General features: G+C 38.3%; 1 non-coding gene across 1 annotated transcript; it reads right to left on the bottom strand.

The window, feature by feature from the left end:
- Positions 1-5,380: 5,380 nt before the first annotated feature.
- Positions 5,381-5,521, bottom strand: LOC135270749 (U4 spliceosomal RNA). The gene has a single exon (XR_010338882.1). It is a non-coding gene; the product is annotated as a U4 spliceosomal RNA (small nuclear RNA).
- Between the last annotated feature and the right edge of the window lie 435 nt (positions 5,522-5,956).

Genomic DNA, 5,956 nt, shown 5'->3' with positions numbered 1-5,956 from the left:
CAATAGCCGAATCGACCAAGCAGAAGAAAGGATATCAGAGACTGAAGATCAACTCAATGAAATAAAATGAGAAGGCAAGAATAGAGAAAAAAGAGTGAAAAGAAGTGAACAAAGCCTCCAAGAAATATGGGATTATGTGAAAAGACCTAATCTACATTTGATAGGTGTACCTGAATGTGATGGAGAGAATGAATCCAAGCTGGAAAACATTCTTCAGGATATTATCCAGGAGAACTTCCCCAACCTAGCAAGGCAGGCCAACATTCAAGTCCAGGAAATACAGAGAACACCACAGAGTTATTCCTCAGGAAGAGCAACCCCAAGGCACATAATCATCAGATTCACCAGGGTTGAAATGAAGGAAAAAATGCTAAAGGAAGCCAGAGAGAAAGGTTGGGTTACCCACAAAGGGAAGCCCATCAGACCCACAGTGGATCTCTCAGCAGAAACCCTACAAGCCAGAGAGTGGGGGCCAATATTCAACATCCTTAAAGTAAAGAACTTCCAACCTAGAATTTCATATCCAGCCAAACTAAGCTTCATAAGTGAAGGAGAAAGAAAATCCTTTACGAACAAGCAATTGCTGAGATATTTTGTCACCAACAGGCCTGCCTTACAAGAGCTCTTGAAAGAAGCACTAAACAAAGAAAGGAACAACCAGTACCAGCCATTCCAAAAATTTACCAAATGGTAAATATCATCAACACAATGAAGAAACTATGTCAACTAACAGGCAAAACAACCAGCTAGCATCAAAATGGAAGGATAAAATTCACACATAACAATATTAACCTTAAATGTAAATGGGCTAAATGCCCCAATCAAAAGACACAGACTTGCAAATTGGATACAAAGTCAAAACCCGTTGGTGTGCTGTATCCAGGAAACCCATCTCATGTGCAAGGACACACACAGGATTAAAATAAAGGGATGGAGGAAGATTTACCAAGCAAATGGAGAGCAAAAAAAGCATGAGTTGCAATCCTAGTCTCTGATAAAATAGACTTTAAACCAACAAAGATCAAAGAGACAAAGAAGGGCATTACATAATGGCAAAAGGATCAATGCAACAAGAAGCTCTTACAATCTTAAATATATACGCACCCAATTCAGAAGCACCCAGATACACAAAGCAAATTCTTAACTACCTACAAAGAGACTTAGTCTCCCACACAATAATAGTGGGAGACTTTGATAATCCACTGTCAGCATTAGACAGATCAACGAGACAGAAAATTAACAAGAATATCCAGGACTTCAACTCAGATCTGGACCAAGCAAACCTAATTGACATCTGCAGAACTCTCCACCCCAAATCCACAGAATATACATTCCTCTCAGCATCACATCACACTTACTCTAAAATTGACCACAAAACTGGAAGTAAATCACTCCTTAGCAAATGCAAAAAATGGAAATAATAACAAACAGTCTCTCAGACCACAGTGCAATTAAATTAGATCTAAGGATTAAGAAAATAACCCAGAACTGCACAACTTTGTGGAAACTGAACAACTGGCTCTTGAATGTTGACTGGATAAACAATGAAATGAAGGCAGAAATAAAGATGTTCTTCGAAACCAATGAGAACAAGGACACAACGTACCAGAATATATACATTAGTACTGTGTGGATTTGAAGATTTAAAGTGTCTATGAGAGTTCTACATGTGATTATCCCTTTTATTTAAGATCCAGCTATTACTGATGCAGTTTTTCTCTGTTGAATTGTTCTGTTTCTCAGAACTTATTTCTCACTTCCTACTGATCATCATCTCGATTGCATCATTCATTTTTTAACCACATTAAGTGTGTGCAAACAAAACAAGCTGACATCAGGCTTAGAGTTCAAGTTTTGATAGTACAGACAGTTTTAGGAAAAACTCATGAGACTGCCACCTTCAGGGAGTTTGGGTTTTTGTCAGTTTTGTTTTGTTTTTCATTTGCAACCTAGAAGTTAAATCAAGAACGCCAGTTAGAATGGTGATCGTTAAAAAATCTGGAGACAACCGAGCTGGAGAGGATGTAGAGAAATAGGAACACTTTTACACTGTTGGTGGGAGTGTAAATTAGTTCAACCATTGTGGAAGACAGTGTGGCGATTCCTCAAGGACCTAAAAATAGAAATTCCATTTGACCCAGCAATCCCATTACTGGGTATATTTCCAAAGGATTATAAATTGTTCCACTATAAGGACACATGAACATGATTGTTCATTGCAGCATTGTTTACAATAGCAAAGACGTGGAACCAACCGAAACGCCCATCGATAATAGACCGGACAGGGAAAATGTGGCACATATACAGCATGGAATATTATGCAGCCAAAAATAACAATGAGTTTGTGTCCTTTGTAGGGACATGGATGAACCTGGAAACCATTATTCTCAGCAAACTGACTCAAGAACAGAAAACCAAAAACTGCATGTTCTCACTCATAGGTGGGTGTTGAACAATGAGAACACATGGACACAGCGAGGGTAGCATCACATACTGGGGTCTGTTGGGGGGCACTATGGGAGGGACAGTGAGGGGTAGGGAGGTTGGGGAGGGATAACGTGGAGAGAAATGCCAGATATAGGTGACTGGGGAATAGAGGCAGCAAACCATATTGCCATGTAGGTACCTATGCAACAATCCTGCATGATCTGCATATGGACCCCAGAGCCTAAAGTGAAATAAAATATATTTAAAAAATAGTAAAATAAGGATATTTGTGTATGTAATTATCTTCCATAATAGGCGTTACTTCTGAGAGGTGGAATTAATTATTAAATGATACATGTAGTTTATAGCAAAGACTTGGAACCAACCCAAATGCCCATCAGTGATAGACTGGATAAAGAAAATGTGGTACATATGCACCATGGAATATTATGCAGCTACAAAAAAGGATGAATTCATGTCCTTTGCAGGGACATGGATGAAGCTGGAAACCATCATTCTCAGCAAACTAACACAGGAACAGAAAACCAAACACTGCATGTTCTCACTCATAAGTGGATGTTGAACAGTGAGAACATATGGACACAGGGAGGGAAACATCACACACCGGGGCCTGTTGGGGAGTGAGAGGCTAGAGGAGGGATAGCATTAGGAGACATACCTAATGTAGATGACGGGTTGATGGGTGCAGCAAACCACCATGGCATGTGTATACCTGTGTAACAAACCTGCATGTTCTGCACCTGTATCCCAGAACTCAAAATACAATAAAAAAAAGTGGCATCAAAAACCAAAACAAAGATGCATGTAGTTCTTTTCTAGATACATACTGCCAATAAATCACAAAATTTAAGAAACGATTTTAAACAGTACTTACTTTCCATCTCATTATATATAACTTGTTATATCTTTCCCCATCTTCCTATCTATCCATCTATCATGTAACTAGTAAGCAATCTCCATGTGGGCCTGTATGTGGAATAAAAGAGGGAAGCCTGTCATGTACTTTGCCCGTCTTAGGGTGTTCATAATCCTTTGAATTAGATGATATCGACCTCTTCCAATTTTTTCTCATGATTTTACCTCAAGGCTTGTGTTTGTTTGGTTTTCCAACCACCTTAGAAGTCTCTTCCATCAGGATTCAATCAGCTGGCTCATGTTTATCTCCTGGAGCAGCCCAGGTCTTGGTCTTTGGATTCCTTCTCTTCTTGGTTATATTTACTCTTCAATGATCTCATGGAGCCTCATGACTGTAATATTATCTATATGCACTATTGATACATAACATTTCAAATTTGCATTAGAATTCTCTACCCGACAGCCAACTCGAATCTCCACTAGGATGAGTAATAGGCATTTCCAAATGTTCACACTGAACTTCAGACTGTTTTCCCTAAACCGCTCCTCTTACAGCACTCCCTGTCACGTAAAAGCAACTTCATTTGCTCATGCCAAGAACCTTGGAGTAATAATTGACTCCATTCTGTCACTTCTACCAGGCAAGTGACACATCAGTCAATCTAATCAGGCCCTCTATAAAAATACATCCAGAGGCTAACAACCATTCATTACCTGTTCTGCCGTCCCTCTTCTCCAAGCCACTGTCATCTCCCGCCTGGATTACTGGACTCTGTCCTACCATCTTTGGCCCCCTACAATAAATAAAAAAGACAGCTGCCAGCATAATCTTGCTAAAAAAAGCAAGCAGACCATGTTCATTCTCTGCTCAAAGCCCTCTAGTAGACATTTGTTTTATTTAGAATACAAATGAAAGACCAATGGCTACCAAGGCCAAACCTTGCAAGATCTCACGTCCTAACACTCTCTTGTCATTCCTGTTGGTGACATGCCTGATTCTGCCCCACTCCCTCCAGAGGATATTACACATGGCTTTTGCCTGGATGCTCGTTCCATAGATGTGTGCATGGCTCCCCTATCAACTCCACGAAGACCAGGGCTTTTGTCTATTTCGTTCTCTGCTGTATCTCTACTACTTAGAATTATGTAGTATTTGCCAAGTAAATATCTGTTGAATGTATGATGAGGAAACTGAACAGGTTAGGTAAATCATTCCAGAGTTCCAACCTACTATTTGGCATATTTGGAAATTCAATCTAGATCTGGCTGAAACCACACTCATATGACGTGAAATAAATGGGAATATTCTCACTTTTCTAGTCTCTGAATTTATCTCTTTCTTGAAGCTTTAGTAAAACCACTTGTAAAATCATTTAGGTTAGTGTGTTATTTGTTGGACTATTTAAAGAGTCAAAATTTTGTTGCATATTCTGATTATATATTATATCATGTACACAAGTTTACAAAGGTTTTATCTAATTGTCTATGGGGTCTTTCTCATATGTATCAACACTTCATATTTACAAATGGACTTTGTCTTACATTCTCTTTTGTTCGCTACGACTATTGCGGCAGTAATATCCTTTTGGTTGTATTTGCCTAAATATTTCTCCACCATTTTACAATGAAACCTTTTGTGTTTTTCAAGCACTAACTGGATAACCATACTTGGCAGTGGGGTACAGCCCTTTTCTAGCTTTACTAACATTTTTCTTACCCATTCGTGTGAGAATATCTTCAGGAACTAAACCCACGAGTACACGTTTTGCAGATTATGTTATGAATATTTTAAATTCGACTCAACATTGCCAAATTGTTCTCTTGAATGCCTGTACTGGTCTACATTCTTCCCAGCAGAGAAAGTGGATTAGCATCTGTATACCTCCATTCCTGCTAGCATTTGACATGTTCCAGCTCTCTAAATTTAATTTGTGTATAGCGATGTATCATTTTTGCTGTAATTTGTATTTCTCTGATTTCTGTTGAATTTGACCACCTTTTCTTTTTTCCTTTTTTTAACTCTAGATTTTCTTTTCTGAAAATTATCTTCTTTACCCATTTTTTTTTCAAACTTCAGTCTCAGTAGAGACTGTCAAAAATTGCCAGTGCTGACCATATTTCAAGTCATCATGGTGGGGTATTGGGAGAAGTTTTCAATTAGCAATAATTGTGCCTCGGATGAACCTCACTGGCTACGATACTGCCACTGTGCAAAGCTTCTTTACCCATTTTTAAAGTAGAGTAATTGTTCTCTTATTTTTGCAAGATTTTACTGGCTATTCTAGATATTAAACCTTTTCACTTTGGGCATTAGAACTATATTCTCTCATTTTGAAATGTTTCTATAAACCTTGAAATGGGTATAAAGTTTTAATTATGCAAGCTTAATAAGTTCTAGAGATCTGCTATACAACATAGTGGCTATACTTTATAATATGAAATTGTGCACTTCAAAATGTGTTACAAGGTGGAGCTCATGTGACGTGTTTTTACTACAAAAACAAAGGAACACAAAGCAACTTTGGGAGGTGTTGAATATGTCTGTTACCTTGTGGTGATGGCATTATAGGTGCTTGCACAAGAGCAGACTCAGCACATATTAGATATGTGCAGTTCTTTGTATATCAATTATACCTCAATAAAAGTGTTAAAA

This window comes from Aotus nancymaae, unplaced genomic scaffold, assembly GCF_030222135.1.
Source record: "Aotus nancymaae isolate 86718 unplaced genomic scaffold, 86718_ANA_hifiasm-v0.15.2.pri h1tg000065l, whole genome shotgun sequence".
In the NCBI taxonomy this organism is placed as follows: Eukaryota; Metazoa; Chordata; class Mammalia; order Primates; family Aotidae; genus Aotus; species Aotus nancymaae.
Note: the sequence above shows the minus strand (reverse complement) of the source record. Positions and strands in the feature narration are given on the sequence as shown.